This window comes from Macrobrachium rosenbergii, chromosome 41, assembly GCF_040412425.1.
Source record: "Macrobrachium rosenbergii isolate ZJJX-2024 chromosome 41, ASM4041242v1, whole genome shotgun sequence".
NCBI lineage: Eukaryota > Metazoa > Arthropoda > Malacostraca > Decapoda > Palaemonidae > Macrobrachium > Macrobrachium rosenbergii.
This window is the reverse complement of record NC_089781.1, coordinates 90,307,988-90,325,487: the sequence shown is the minus strand read 5'-3', so window position 1 is coordinate 90,325,487 and position 17,500 is coordinate 90,307,988. Positions and strand designations below refer to the sequence as shown.

The window sequence follows — 17,500 nt, the reverse complement described above, 5'->3', positions numbered from 1 at the left end:
GAGAGAGAGAAGTCTTTTGTAACATAAATTACATGCCCAGGTAGGAGAACTTTATCTAGACCAAAAGGAAACCTTCAAAGCTTGCATTTCACCTAAAAGAAAATGTTTAACCATAAACCATCATTTTAGCCCAACCCCTTTCTCTCTCTCTCTCTCTCTCTCTCTTTCTCTCTCTCTCTCTCCATCTCTCAATTCCTCGTTGGACGAGTCAGTAGAGACTCGCTAGGCGCGAGTTCGAGTCTCCGGCCGGCTAATGAAGAATTAGAGAATTTATTTCTGGTGATAGAAATTCATTTCTCGCTATAATGTGGTTCGGATTCAAATAAGCTGCCTCGTTGCTATAACCAACTGGTTCTTAGCCATTAAAATAAGTCTAATCTTCGGACCAGCCCTACGAGGGCTGTTAATCAACTAAAGTCTGGTAAAACTGGTATACTTAACAAAGTCGTCTCTCTTCTTCTCTCTCTTCATTCTCTCTCCTCGAAGCGATGCATGCACTAAATTCAAACTACCAAGGTCACGTACTTAAACGCCGTTAAGACATAACGTAATAAATTGTCTTCATATAAACCTGATCAGAACAAATCTCTAAACCATTAAAACTACCATAAAAAAACCCGAAATGACAACTCAAACGAGGGCCAACGGCCAATCGCTAAACGAAAACAACCATAAAGATAAATGACAATAAATCCAACATCATAAGATAATCAGTGATGCAGTAAGCTATACCAACTGGACGAGATGATGAGCTCTTGGTAAAGCCCTGATGGATCGTTTGGCATACTTCTGAAGAGGATACGCAGTTAATTTGGAATCAAGTGCAAAATTATAATATATATACACATATAATTTATATATACATACAAATAAAGAATTTTATTAAACAATTTCACGTGTAGCTCATATTGATATGCGTCTATTTGGCTGCCTCTGCTATATACGTCATTGCGATAATGCACTGGTTAAAATATTTAAAGATAAGTTTTGATATGATATCAAACCAGATTAAACAGTCTTTTGACAGGGCATTTGTTAAAGCGAAAGAGACTTAGAACTCAAGGGTAAATATCTGGGTAATAATAATAATAATAAGATATAATAATAATCAAGGGGATCGATGCGCTAAGCCTAATGGATTACATAGTAATAATAATTTCCTACAAGGAAGAAGAGAGAAGAAGAAGAAGAGAGAAGAAGAGAGAAGAAGAGAGAGAAGGTAGATCAGTATTCATGGATTTTAGGAAAGAAAGTCCATGAATTGAGAGAGAGAGAGAAGAAGAAGAAGAAGAAGAGAGAGAGAGAAGAGAGAGAGAGAGAAGAAGAAATCCCAGGTAGATCAGTATTCAATTTTAAAAGTTTATAAAGTCCATGAAATAAAAAATATCCCAGGTAGATCAGTATTCATGGATTTTAGTGCTTTCAAAGTTCCTCAAAATCTACTGAATGCTTCAAGAAATACAGGAGGAAACAATAAAATGCTTTACTGGAGCAATTGCATGGATAATAATAATAATAATAATAATAATAATAATAATAAACAGACTAATAATAATAATAATCTTTTGTAACATAATAATAAGACGGAATAACCAAATAATAGTTTTCTCTCTCTCTCTCTCAGTGCCTCAACATTAAAAGCACTCACCCGAGTTCGAGTCTCCGGCAGGATAATAATAATTAGAAGAATTTAATATAATTTTTTATAATGTGGTTCGGATTCCACAATAAGCTGCAGGTCTCAACAATAAATGTACTGTTAATCATAATGGTCTGGTAAAACTAATAATAATAATAATAATAATAATAAAAATAATAATAAAGACATAACGTAATAAATTGTCTTCAAACAATAAACCATCGCATCATTTCTCAAACCAAAAACTACCATAAAAAAAAACCGAAATGACTGGAACGAATTGTCGCAACTGACAATAATAACATCAGGTCAATCGATAATCAAAGCCATTAATAAACTGGACGAGATCCAGGCCAAATTGCTTGGATCGTTCGGGTTGTGAATCCTTCCACCAGTTTTATCGACCACAAGAATGCAAAATTATAATATATAACACAATGAAACATTTTATATACAACATAAAGAATATACATATACATCATTTAAAACGTTAATGGCGAGGCCCTCTGCAATACACTGGTTAAAATATTTAAAGATAAGTTTTGAATGATATCAAACCAGATTAAACAGAGATCTGGACGACAGGCATCCAAAGCGAAAGAGAAGTGTTAGAACTCCATCTTAATATCTGGGTACAACAAAGCAAATTAAGATATAAAGTGAATAACGCGAAGGGAATCTATTCGATCTATCATTACATAGTAATAAATTCATTTCCTACAACAAACATAGCACTGGATGGGGCCCAGGTAGATAAGTCCCAGGATTTTAGCAAGAGTAGCCAATACATAAATCAGTATTCATGGATTTGGGGAAAGCTTTCCTAAAGTCCATGAATTGGAGAGAGAGAGAGAGAGAGAGAGAGAAATAGAGAGAGAGAGCAATATCCCAGGTAGATATTTCCTAAAGTCCATGTGTGTCGTCGTCGTCTTCTTATATTCTGAAGCGACTTCTAAATTCAAAGGTCACAGAGGCCACTCGTTCCCTTTGCTATAAACCTGAAGAAGAAGCCTTCTCGGCAAGGTTATTAAAGATGGTATAAATATAAGACAGTGATATATAACTTTGTGATGTCGTGTGATGTTTGTACATGCATTAATTTGGAATCTTGGTATATATATAATTTAACATGTTTTATTGATTCTTTGTTTCTATTTTCTCTCACTACATCGATTCTAAACATTTGATATACCAATCGTCTTTTTGGATTTGTTAAGAGGACTAAATAATAATAATAATAATAATAATAATAATAATAATAATAATAATAATAATAATAATAATAATAATAATAATAAGAAGAAGAAGAAGAAGAAGAAGAAGAAGAAGAAGAAGAAGAAGAAGAAGAAGAAGAAGAAGAAGAAGAAATACCGAAATAATGTGTATATTCAGAAATAAAAATTCAGCTATCTTCGTTTTTTAGTGTATCATATATCCTGAGGAATAAAAGCATAGCGATAATAATAATAATAATAATAATAATAATAATAATAATAATAATAATAATAATAATAATTAATAGTTTTTCATTCATAACTTCAACATTAAAAGCATGGGATAATAATAATAACAATAATATAATTTTTTTAATTTGCAACTTCAACAATAAATGTACCGTGGATCATAATGTAATAATAATAATAATAATAATAATAATAATAAACCATACATTTTCAAGCAAACTCATCCGACTGGAAAATTGTCGCCTGACTTAATAAGCCATACATTTAATAAACTTGAAATGCTTTACAGTGAATCCTTCCACCAGCAGACACAAGAGACTCTTGAAACAACAACAAGAAACGAAAACATCATTTAAAACGTCCCCAAAACAAGAAGCGTATCTGATCCGAAGGCATCCTCCATCATTACAACGAAGACAGTAACGCGGCTATTCGACTTCATTACGGCTGAGATCACAACAACAAACATAGCACTGGATGGGGCTTCCCAGAAGAGTAGCCAATACATAAATACATAAATAAATATGTATATATATAAGGTGTGTATATATATACCGGTATATACAGTATATAGGCTATATATATACATATATATATATATACATATATATATCGTCTTGATCTGGCGATCGATCTAAACACTCACGTGACAAGCAAGTGGCCGGGATTCGAACCCAGCTGAGGACAGAGCGATACATGCAAGCTCAGTATAAAACCTTTACATCGTTGTTGACCGAAGTGGATTATGTGCCTGGTTGTCAGTCGAATAAAGTATATTGCGTACATTGTTTCAGGTCAAAATACTAACCGAAATAAAAAGGTGACACCTGCTACCATCCTCATCCATTTATATATATATATATATATATATATAGTATATATATATATATATATATATATATATATATATATATATATATATATATAATTTATACAATATAAATATATATATATATATATATATACAATATATATATATATATATAAATATATATATATATATATATATAAATGGATGTAGGTATGTATGTACGTGAGTGCGTGTGTATAAATAACTCTGAAATTCATACAGCAATTTCAATCAAACTTGGTATACATATGACTTACTATCTCGAAAAGAATACTGTGGGATTAAAGCATCACTAGCACCAAAGGGCACCAATGGGGGTGGGGGTGGGAAGGGTTTCCCTGAGACAGAGCTGGTTCTTCCTGTAGACTTACTGTAGTAACTACATAAACTTTACACCCCTCATATATCGGTATAGCCTATATATGCCTTACTATCTTGAAGAGAATACTATGGGGTAGTAAGGCATCACTGACATCAAAGGGGGCGGGGATGGGAGGTGGGTAACATGTAAAAATAACCAAAAAGACAGATATTAGCATCTAATCCATAGTTTTTGAGGTTGCTGAGAAGAATAGTGACACCCGATGCCCTTTAAGTCCAAATTCAGCCCCGATAGGAATGGGGGTTGAGAGGGGGTGAAATATAAAATGCCAAAAATGTTGGGCAATGTAAATGAAGCAACTATCTTAACAGGAATGAGAGAGAGAGAGAGAGAGAGAGAGAGAGAGAGAGAGAGAGAGAGAGAGAGAGAGAGAGAGAGAGAGAGAGTAGAGGGGGTGTTAGGGAGGAGTTTTCCCGGGCAGCACCGGGTTGGTCAGCTAGTATACATATAAATATACAGCAAATCTTAAGATCAGTTTACCTATTCGGGGTCAAATCTGAACGAAAAGATACCATTTATGAATTGCAAAATCGTCGACAAATACTCTGAAAACCCCAAGAGGAATCTCCCCAAAAGGATGAACGATGCCCATGCCACGAAGAGCCGATTGCAACAATCCATTTTCATTGATATGCAAATTCTAAAATTTCAAATATGTTAATCATGTCGTGCAATATGCTTTGGTCGACCTGACAGAGGTCGTTACCCTGCCCAAGAGAAAATCTTGTGATCCATTTCAATATATGATCAACATATGTCAAAGTATGATGAGAGGAGTGAGAGAGAGAGAGAGAGAGAGAGAGACTTCCTCTGGAACAGAGATGTTCAACGCGGGGTTCACGAACTCCTTGAGGTTTTCAGGGTGCAGAGAGAGAGAGAGAGAGAGAGAGAGAGAGAGAGAGAGAGAGAGAGAGAGAGAGAGAGTCAAATTCCCCATAAGAAAATATCATACCAAACAATCTGAGGTATCGAAGGTGAATACCTCGTTATGGGGAAAAAAGGGGAGAATGACTACCTCCAAATATGAGTTAGAGAAATTGGGAAATGTTTCCAAGCAGAGGACACAAAATGAGTACATTATACAAGATAAATAACGAGTTAAAATCAAAGGATAAAAGGAGGAGATATATATATCAAGTATCAGAGTACCCTGAAAAGATAAACATAGGCTTGTTACCAAAATAGAAAGGTTTTAGAGTGCACAACCTATTATCCTCTCAACTAGATAAAAAGGTCACAGAGGTCAAGATCCTCTGATTCTCCTTACTACAACACGTGTTCTTGCATCAACTACAGCAAAATAAATAAAGTTCTATTAACGCAATGGAGAAGATCAGGCGGGTCAAGTTCCTTCTGCTCTCCTCAGACACTACTTCGAAAAACACGTGGTCTTACACCTCTGGCAACAAACGTCATTTGGCCTCTTGAACGATAAACAACCTTTATAAATTGTTTCAGACCCAGACTGCTTCGCGAGAAATGGTTTAAAATGATGGAACTGCGAATATCTTAAGTGATATTTTTCACATAAGCTATTTATTCTCGACCTTTTTCTGTAGAAACACGGCGCATTACGACTCTGTAAATCTTATTGTTGTTCTAAGACCGGAAATAGTTATCGTTATTGGTGGTTAGTATAAAATTCAATACGATAAAACGTACGATAGGTACTTTATGACACATACACATACATACATATATACCTTCATCGGTGGTTAGTATAAAATTCAATACGATAAAACATACGATAGTTACTTTATGACGCATACACATACATACATATATACCTTCATCGGTGGTTAGTATAAAATTCAATACGATAAAACATACGATAGTTACTTTATGACGCATACACATACATACATATAAACGTTCACGTTCTGTTAAAACTACCTGTCCCCGACTATCCCTCTATGGAACGACGTCTCGTTGAATTACACGTCAGAAGGCATGGAATCATTCTAGATAGTGACCCCCAAGAGTTTTCGGGGGTCGTTATCTAGGACTAGTGTTTCTTGGAGGGTCATTATCTTTATGATATCTACAGTCTTTTGTTTATGTTTTTACGGTAATCCCCAACGGGCTTGTACTAAACACGCCGCAAAGGTGGATACATACCGGGTTAAAACCCTTGGGGTCACTACCTAGGAAAGATCCGTAGCATGGCAAGAATCAAAATGGAAAACTGCAGTATCTGCAAAATTTTCGAAATTGAGATATGCCACTTGTTGGGCTCTTGAAACACTTATACACAAGTTACTGCAGTTTCAGAATGACTCTTCAATGCTTTATTTAGGGGGTCCCATTTGCAGTATCTGTAAAATCTGTAGTAAGGCAAGGGAAAACTGCAGTATCTACCATTTTTCTCAGTTTTGTACTTTTGCAGACACTGCAGTCTTCCATTTTAGGGCAGAAATCTATGTATGATACGCCAAAGATGAAGAATATTACTTTCTTAAACATGATTACACGCATATTTATATTACCACTAGTATCCACAAAAAAAGCGAATCTATTTGAGAAGAAAAATATACAAACTTTCTTACAACAACAACATAACGGAATTCCATAAAGCTCCAAATGAAACTGAGAAAGAGTGATTTTTTTTTTTTACAATTTATATGCAATTTAGGCCGGAGGCCAAGCGCTGGGACCTATGAGGTCATCATTTAACCCTGAAAGGGAAACTGAGATTGAAAGGTTTCAAAAGTGTAACAAGAGAAAACCCTCGCAGTTGCACTATGAAACAAGTGTTAAAAGAGAGTCGAAAGTACGATGGAAGAAAGAATATGAATGGAGGTACACTAAAAGGAATGAAAGGGGGTTGCAGCTATGGGCCAAAGGGACACTGCAAATAACCTTAAGTAATTCCTACAGCGCACCGCGTAAGGTGCACTGACGGCACTACCTCCCTACTGACGGGAAAGAACGAAAGAACCTATCCTTCATAAACCCAGCAAGCAGAACTACGCACAACGACAGAAGTACAAGATAAACACAGAAAAATAGCCTATATATAATCTGTTAATGGGCCGAGATATCTCCCCCCATCAGAAAGAAGTCTACTAATGCAAGTTCCCCAGAGCAGTACACGATATCGCAGCATCTAAATCTCAGACGAGTGGTCTGGGTGACAGTGACGGCTTCTCAACAGAAAGAGGTGGCATCTTGCATCGAATTCAATCTCGGGGACAAGAATGACTGCAATCTACACGTGATTGGATTATGTAAATATTCGGTACGGTAGCTTAACGAGTGCTTGTTTAAAAAACAAACACACTAATACTAATATAATATATATATATATATATATATATATATATATATATATATATATATATATATATATATATATATATATATATATATATATTAATACAGTACACATATTTATTTCTGACTCACATCAGGAACAGCCTCGGACTCCCGACTAAGAGGCCAGGACGATATCAACTGTAGTCTGTTGGCATCGCCCTGGCCTGTAACCTGGGAGACCTGGGTTCGTTCCCAGTACGAGTCAGAAATGTAGTTCTGTGAAACGAGTGTTCATGTGTACATTACTTCCAAATGTATATATATATATATATATATATATATATATATATATATATATATATATATATATATATATATATATTATATGTGAGAGAGAGAGAGAGAGAGAAACTAGTTCGTGCGTGTAAACAATGGAGCAGAAGAATTCCCCCAGGAATGCTTGCTTACATGCCACGCAGCACTAAATTGGGTGTAAACACAGAGTGCAAACAACCGGAAACGTGATAAGGCTTCTTCGAAGAGCACAGTCTAATAACATTCTGTACGATAGACGCACACTTCCTGTATTTCCTTTCCTTTAATTTACGAGGACCTGGATAGGTTGCCATGAGGAATAGGAAAGTTAATTAACTCTCTCTCTCTCTCTCTCCTTTAATTTATGAGGACCTGGAGAGGTTGCCATGAGGAATAGGGTACTTAATTAACTCTCTCCCTCTCTCTCCTCTCTCTTTACATATGTATATGTCTCTGTACATATGTATATATGTTTACATATATATATATATATATATATATATATATATATATACACATATATATAGAGAGAGAGAGAGAGAGAGAGAGAGAGAGAGAGAGAGAGAGAGAGAGAGAGAGAGAGAGACAGAGAGACAGAGAGCAATGTTAAAACATCCTATAAAGTTAACCGCACACCTATTTTTGTTTCCTTTTCCTTAAAAGAACCTTAGCTAGGTTGCCATGAGGAAAATGGAACTTAACTACTCTCTCTTTCTCTCTCTTTCTCTCTCTCTCTCTCTCTCTCTCTCTCTCTCTCTCTATATCTACATATGTATATATATACAGAGAGAGAGAGAGAGAGAGAGAGAGAGAGAGAGAGAGAGAGAGAGAGATCTACAATCATTCGAGCTGACAATTCCAAATCTACAGTCACTCAAGCTGACATTCCAATTTCACCTCGAGAAGGGACAAGAGATCCTGAGCCACCAGTTACACAGCTTCCAATGCCCTTCTGACGGTGGTAACTGGTGAACAACTAAGAGAATTGGTCTCTAATGGCTCCTCCGTAATTTGACTGGATGGACTGTCGGTATCAAGGCGCTTGCTGTTGCGTGGCTATTAATAGAATGAAAGTCACAATTTGCTTCAAAATATATCAGAAATATCTGAGCTTGTTAGAGACGGCTGTGTAAAAGCTGAAAGATAATGGAAGTATTTTTTATTTCCTGAGTGAAAGATTTTTCAATGACGTGTGTTAGCGCAAGATGAAGAGGTGATTTATAAACTCGCCTTTATAGTTAAATTCATGCATAATACTTATTCTGAGTTATTGCCATCTCCCTTTGACCAATGACCTTTGAATGTTGAACTCCAGTCTCAGAGGTAGGCGGTTCGAGTCCATAAATAGAGATGTTTTCGCTAGCATTTATTTTCTGGCTAAACTACCTGCTAAATATACACATATGCATATATGTATATACACATACACATTTATATATATATATATATATATATATATATATATATATATATATATATATATATATATATCTTATCTAGAAAATACATGATGCTGCGGAAGTTTTCACCAAAAGGAATTCGTCCTTGATTCAAAAATTTTAAATATGAACCTAGCAGTTGCTGGTTTTTTGAGAATATATATATGTATATAAGTGAGTACATATATACATATATATATATATATATATATATATATATATATACATACTGTATACATACATTATATATACATACATGTACATATATATATATATATATATATATATATATATATATATATATATATATATATATATATATATATATATATATATATATATACACAAATATATGTACAGAACAATATGTACATATATATGTATGTAAATACGTATATATATATATATATATATATATATATATATATATATATATATATATATATATATATATATATATACACAAAATATATGTACGAACGTACGTGCATGCATATGTATGTATGTACGTATATATATATATATATATATATATATATATATATATATATATATATATATATATATATATATATATATATATATATATATATACATATATATATATATATATATATATATATATATATATATATATATATAGGTAGTGGCTTTTGTCTTCTTTTCCACTACAGTCATCACTTTTAAGATTACACTCGTATATCTTGCATACGCGAACGAGAATTTCTTAATGTCTTCCGAAAGATGACATTTTTCCTCATTAGGAATATGATGAAGGTTAATAATAATAATAATAATAATAATAATAATAATAATAATAATAATAAACGTAGTCAACGCCGCCAAGACCATTAACGTCACTGTTATTATTAGGTCATTCCCAGAATCAATAACACAGACCAAAGAGTAAAGTGGATACAAGGGCGACAAGCGTCATCCCTCGTCAAATACGCAATTCTAACTCGTGTATTTCCCAGGGTGGGAGAAAATACGTCACTAGAAAGAAGAGAAAAGGCGCAGACGTCGCGCCATCAACCACGCCAGACTTAGAACATCTGCACACCGTGCGGGAGAAGTTTCAGATAACAAACCAAAGATGAAAGAAAGGAACTGGAATATAAAATTCAGGTCAAAGGCCCAAGCAAGTGCTGGGACCTATGCAGTCATTCAGCGCTGAAAAGGAAACTGACAGGAAAAGTTTTAAAAGGTAAAACAGGAGGAAAACCTCCCAGATGCACTATGAAACAATTGTTAAGAAAGGGTGGAGGAAAGTAATATGGAAGAAAGAGAATAAGGACAGAGGTACAGTAAAATGAATGAAAGGGGTTGCAACTAGAGGCCGAACGGACGCTGCAAAGAAACTTAAGTAATGCTACAGGTGAAAGAAAGAAAGAAAGAAAGAAAGGGGGCACAGAGAACCCCAGAGATCGATCGAGTCTATTCATACCAACGAGAAGTGTTTGACATTTGGTAAGATAGTCGCTCATCCGCATGTGCCAAGTGGTGGGTGGTGCCAAGCAAGCTACGCAACAGTGCCATGCCCACTTCAGTGTCATATTGTTGACCATCAATTTCCATTAGGCACCTGGGCATCGCCCTGCAGTCACTTCACGATGCCCACAATGATCTTCGCTCAATCGACAGGATGTACCGAGAGGCGTCTTAAATATTAGCGAATGTTCAGTCATGCCCGTTATTGATGCACGAACATTCAAAGTTTACCACCAATCCCAATCGTTTAAACACCTGGGCATGGCCCTGTAGCCCTCTTATGATCCACACAAAGCATTTCTCTAGCCCAGCAGGATACACAAATGAAGACTCTTAATCATCTGAGAATGTCGCCTTCACCATTACATATGGGTCAAGATAGACTTAAAGCCTTCCACCGTCATTATCGAAGGCCTAATTCGGGCACTGCCGGAAGTCTTAAAATAAGTCTTAAAAATTCCTGGGAGCGTCATAAGCGACACGTGTATCCACTCCTGTCTATCATGAGGATGTCATTAGCCATGTGGCCAGGACACTCCAAGAGATATAAAAGAATTCAGGGAAATTTTAAGATTCAACTTGCCCGTCGTATTTTCTCGAGGCGAATATTAAAACGAGACACAGAGAGAGAGAGAAAGATTACAAGGAAAGATTACGATTCTGTTCAATCCGTTTATCAATCTGAGAGAGAGAGAGAGAGAGAGAGAGAGAGAGAGAGAGAGAGAGAGAGAGAGGTGTACCAGGGAAGATTACGATTGAATTCAACCGTCATTTATTAATCTAGAGAGAGAGAGAGAGAGAGAGAGAGAGAGAGAGAGAGAGAGAGAGAGAGTACCAGGGAAGATTACGATTGAATTCAACCGTCATTTATTAATCTAGAGAGAGAGAGAGAGAGAGAGAGAGAGAGAGGTGTACCAGGGAAGATTACGACTGAATTCAACCGTCATTTATCAATCTAGAGAGAGAGAGAGAGAGAGAGAAAGAGAGAGAGAGAGAGAGAAGTACCTACCTCAGGATCATTCAGTGCCTTGATAATCAATAAAAAAAAAAATGCTTCGTCGATCTACATATTAGAATTCAAAAGGCAAAGGAGTTGGTGGGAGGGGGGCAACTAAATACACCAATTCCGCTTAGGACTCCAAATATGAACGGTAAAATCGAAACAACAACCTTGGGCAAGGAGTTTTTCTTATTTAATAAAAAAGAACTCCCCCACCCCCAACGCCATCCCTTGTCCCATGTTTCACTGGTACTCATTGTATAACCGTCGTACAATCGATTCCTTCTCTTAAAATCATCAAATATTTGATTTCTTTACTTTCATTCTTTATATCTTCGACTGACAACCTTTATTGACAGTCAAATCATAACTTTAATTCCTCCATTTTACACCGTTTTCTGCACACACACACACACACACGCACACATATATATAGAGAAATATCATATATGCATATATATAACATATATATTATTAACATATTTGTCTTCCCTCTCTTCCCATACAAACACAATCCCATATCTAATTCCGAGACTTGCCAACAACGTTCGGCTTGTTCCGGGTCTGCTGAGAATTGACCAGCGCGCGTCCAGACACATTACCAAAGCTGTCCATTCCCTCCTATTACCTGTTTAGTCCCCGATTACCAAGGACCCACAAAAATGGAAGCTAATGGCACATCGTTCCGTCTCTTGAACGTTTTACGAACGAGAGAGGGAACTGCAGTTGGCCTAAATTGCCCGGGATCTAGTCTCTGACAGCGTTTCCCATTTAACTTCTGCAATAACCCGCTAGGCTAAGAATTATGGTTTCAATGCAGTGCTGTAACGAGCAATCGTTCAGTTCTCTTCGCAGAAATTTCGAATGTAATTTTGACCCGTAATACTTTCTCTCTCTCTCTCTCTCTCTCTCTCTCTCTCTCTCTCTCTCTCTCTCTCTCTCTCTCTCTTCTTCTTGCAGATATGTTATTTGGTCTGTATATTATAATCAAGAGAGTAATTTTAAGCCAAAATCTCTCTCTCTCTCTCTCTCTCTCTCTCTCTCTCTTCTTGCAGATATGTTATTTGGTCTGTATATTATAATCAAGAGAGTAATTTTAAGCCAAAATTCTCTCTCTCTCTCTCTCTCTCTCTCTCTCTCTCTCTTCTTGCAGATAATAAACGTTATTTCGTCTGTATATTACACTCAGGAGTGTAATTTTGAGCCAAAATCTAATCTCTCTCTCTCTCTCTTCTCACAGATAATAACCGTTTTTTCGTCTGTATAATATATTCAAGAACTGCATTTTTGTTATAAGACGATAAATGTAATCATCATTTCCAGACGCATTAAGTGGCTACTAAAAGCCTGTTTATCCCAAACGACTTGTGCCCAACTCCCACAGCACTGCTACAATTTTCAGGTGAAATGGCACTGTTGTTTTGGGCCATAATGGCCTCTTAACTCAACACACAGGGATCATGTGTGTTAAGTTATATACCGATAATAAATTCTAAAATGAAAACAAATGAAAATAACAAGCTAGAATTTCGTTACCTGATACTGCGATGTAACTAATAATACGAACCTTAAAATCACACACACACACACACACGTACCTATGTGCATATGTATGTGTGTTCTCTATGCACATGCATATTCAATGACAATTGCATAAACAGAAACCTTTATCAGACGAGTAATGGTGTCCAAGATAAAAAATGACATGAATACAAATACAAAGTTAACCAAATTTGCCAACAGAGATTACGTACGCAATCATTCATGATAAGACATAATAATAATGTTCTAACTAAACAAGGAAATATTGAAAATAAATACTAGCAGTGCATACGTTCTTTTGGTGACTAATCGACAATAATAAACATTCATGTAAAGTGAAAGGTGTGTTTACATCCAATTCTATTTTGGCGAAACAAATGCCACTTCTCTTTCGTAATTAGCTTCCAGAAGAGGTCCATGCCAAATTATTATTATAATAGTAAAACGCAATACCTTAGGTTCCAGCCAGGTAAGGACTCATAATGATTAACACCGCAACTCAATCAATAAATATGCATTTGATTGCAACTATCAACTCCTACCATTCACGTAAAGACTTCAAGCGCAAATTCTGACTATCCAGTTAATGGTTTCAAACAGAGATTCATGCTATTCAGTAAATGATTTCAAATAACAATTAATACCTTCTAGTTAGTCATTAACTTCAAACACTACATTTATACTTCCGTTACATGACATCAAATTTTGATTTCTACCACCTTAATAAAGTAAATACACCCAAATTGTAAATTTAAATTCTAAGTGACTCCTCCAAATTATGTTGGTACTCAATTAATTTAGATTATCACCTTCCATTTCAAGACTTCAATTACAGATCACTACATATTCTTAGCATCCAGTTAACAAATTCAAATATCTAGTCCTACCATCAAGTTAATGCATTCTGTTACAAATCCCCACAATCCAGTTAATAACAAATGCCAATTCCTATCATTCAATTCATGAGGAAAAACTCTACATTTCAGTTTATTACTGCAAAATTGATTTCTACCAGTAGTTAATATTTTGAAATAATTAACCTCATTATCCAATCAACTTGAAATGTTGAATCCTGCTTCAAACATTTATTCCTACCATCCACTTAATGATTTCAAATACCAAGAACTACTCTTTCCAGTGTATTCCTTCAAATATTCATGAATCATGTCAAGACTAGAACCCAACATCTCCATGTCAAGAACAGTGAACCCAATGATCCCTATGTAAAGAATGGCCAACCCTTTCCAGTCCGAACTCCAATTCCTCATGAAGGCTAGTACTAAACACGGCGAAATAGTGATTCATCTGCACTGTTTCGCCGTGTTTAGCACTAACCCCTGCGGGGTCAAATGTATTTCGCCTTGTTTAGTACTAGGCCCTGGGGGATTATCTGGTACCGAAGTGATCATGTCTAGAACAGCGAACCCGATTATTCCCATGTAAAGAATAACGAACCCAATAATCTTGTAAAGAATAGCGAACCCTGCTGCGAGTGGGTTCGCTATTCTTGACATGATCCATATTCATTTCTAAAACGCAACTAATTAAGTACTTCAAACACAGATTCTTACGTACAAAGTTAAGTACATCTTTGTTTAATCAGACCACTGAGCTGATTAACAGCTCTCCTAGGTCTGGCCCGAAGGATTAGACTTATTTAACGTGGCTAAGAACCAATTGGTTATCTAGCAACGGGACCTACAGCTTATTGTGGAATCCGAACCATATTATGATGAGAAATGAACTTCTATCACCAGAAATGAATTCCTCTAATTCTTCATTGACCAGCCGGAGACTCGAACGCTGGGCCAACAGCTTGCTAGCCGAGAGCTCTAGCCACCCCTCCAATGAAGAACTAAAAATTATAAACTTCATATAAAGAATCCTGCTGCGGAAAAATGACTTCAAAATCTGATTCCTACCATATAGTTAATGAATTCAAATATCGATCCCTATCATTTCGTTAGCTACTTCAAATGTAAACTCCTAACATCCTGTTCATAACTTGAAACGCTGCATCAGGTTAACGTCTAAGTTAAGTATACCTGTTTTACCAGACCACTGAGCTAATTAAGTCTTCTGGCCCGAAGAAATAGACTTTTTTTTTGCGTGGCTACCAATTGGTTACTTAGCAACGCCTATAGCTAAATCCGGCCAAATTATAGCGAGAATGAATTTCTATCACCAGAAATAAATTCCTCTAACTCTTCATCAGCCGGCCGGGAACTGAACTCCGGCCCATCGAGTGACAGTCCGAAGCTCTACCAGATATCTACCCTTCGCCTAAATATTCCAATTACCGTTTCTGCCATCAAGCGAATAATCTGAGATACCGAACCTCACTACGTAATGGAAAACCTGAACTATAGATTCCTGGCGTTTAATTAGTGACTTCAGATATCAAATACCTGATTCAGTTAATGAGAGATTAGAATACTGAATTTAGGCCAGAGGCCAAGCACTGGGACCTACGAGGTCATTCAGCGCTGAAACGAAAACTGACAGTTAAAAGGTTTGAAAGGTGAAACAGGAGGAAAACCTCGGTTAACTGTTAGAGAGGGTGGAAAGTAAGATGAAAGAAGGAGAATATGAAAAGAGGTACAATAAAAGGAATGAAAGGGAGTTGCAACTTGGTGCCGTGAAAGGAGGGAGTTGCAACTTGGTGCCGTGAAATGAGGGAGTTGCAACTTGGTGCCGTGAAATGAGGAGTTGCAACTGGTCCCGTGAAAGGAGGAGTTGCAACTTGGTGCCGTGAAATGAGGAGTTGCAACTTGGTCCCGTGAAAGGAGGGAGTTGCAACTTGGTGCCGTGAATGAGGGAGTTGCAACTTGGTCCCGTGAAAGGAGGGAGTTGCAAGGTGCCGTGAATGAGGGAGTTGCAAAAGGAGGTTGCAACTTGGTGCCGTGAAATGAGGGTTGCAACTTGGTCCGTGAAAGGAGGAGTTGCAACTTGGTGCCGTGAATGAGGAGTTGCAACTGGTCCCGTGAAAGGAGGAGTTGCAACTTGGTGCCGTGAAATGAGGGAGTTGCAACTTGGTCCCGTGAAAGGAGGGAGTTGCAACTTGGTGCCGTGAAATGAGGGAGTTGCAACTTGGTCCCGTGAAAGGAGGGAGTTGCAACTTGGTGCCGTGAAATGAGGGAGTTGCAACTTGGTCCCGTGAAAGGAGGGAGTTGCAACTTGGTGCCGTGAAAAAACCATGAGGAGTTGCAACTTGGTCCCGTGAAAGGAGGAGTTGCAACTTGGTGCCGTGAAATGAGGGAGTTGCAACTTGGTGCCGTGAAATGAGGGAGTTGCAACTTGGTGCCGTGAAATGAGGAGTTGCAATGGTCCCGTGAAAGGAGGAGTTGCAACTTGGTGCCGTGAAATGAGGGAGTTGCAACTTGGTGCCGTGAAATGAGGGAGTTGCAACTTGGTGCCGTAAAAGGGAAGCTGCAAAGAACCTTAAGTAATGCCTACAGTGCACCGCATGAGGTGCACTGACGGCACTAGCCCCTACGGGCCAGTTAATGAGAGAAGAATTAATGTAAGCGTCTTTCGACAAGTATGAAATCGGTCTAGAGTCAAACTAATACGCGTTCCATACCTGTTTTGCGGACGAATGTCGTGGGAGCTGGCGAGAGTCGGGAGCGTTGATTTTTACGTTGTCATATTCGCCATTGGTGAGACAGCGGGCGAACTGGTATCCTTTCTCCGTTTTATATCCATGCACCGTTTTCCCCGAATACGACAGCAGACAGGTGCTGTTTCTGTTTTCCTTCAATCTTTTTATATCTACGTATCACTTTCACTACACTTTCACAAACGATACTTTTCTGACTTATTATTAGTTTGAGCTGGTTTTGTGCCAGCACGGGCTCTTGCTCTTACGAGCAGGCCGCGATGAAACTTGAAGAGTCACAGCATCAATTTTAAAGATCATCAGATCACTCATATAATAAAAAGCTCGACAAAAATTAAAGCAAAACAAAATCATATAATCACGTTCGAGTTTCTTCTTTCCTTTTTCTCTTTCATTACAATCTATGTTCTTCAAACTTATTTAGCTGTGGCCGCTGTAATTTTGACAGTTCTCATGAACCGCTGCTTCCTCGACACACCTCACAACCTCCTGAAATAAAAAGGAA

The 17,500-nt window shown here is 37.0% G+C and overlaps 1 protein-coding gene across 6 annotated transcripts in view; it reads right to left on the bottom strand.

The window, feature by feature from the left end:
- LOC136826992 (prostaglandin E2 receptor EP2 subtype-like) overlaps nucleotides 1-17,500 on the bottom strand; it is a 534,455-nt gene that overhangs the window by 367,485 nt on the left and 149,470 nt on the right. For all 6 annotated transcript variants that reach the window (XM_067084640.1, XM_067084641.1, XM_067084643.1 and 3 more), the window contains exon 2: nucleotides 16,960-17,484. The gene's annotated coding sequence lies outside the window, so the exon portion shown is untranslated. The remainder of the gene's footprint in view (nucleotides 1-16,959; nucleotides 17,485-17,500) is intronic.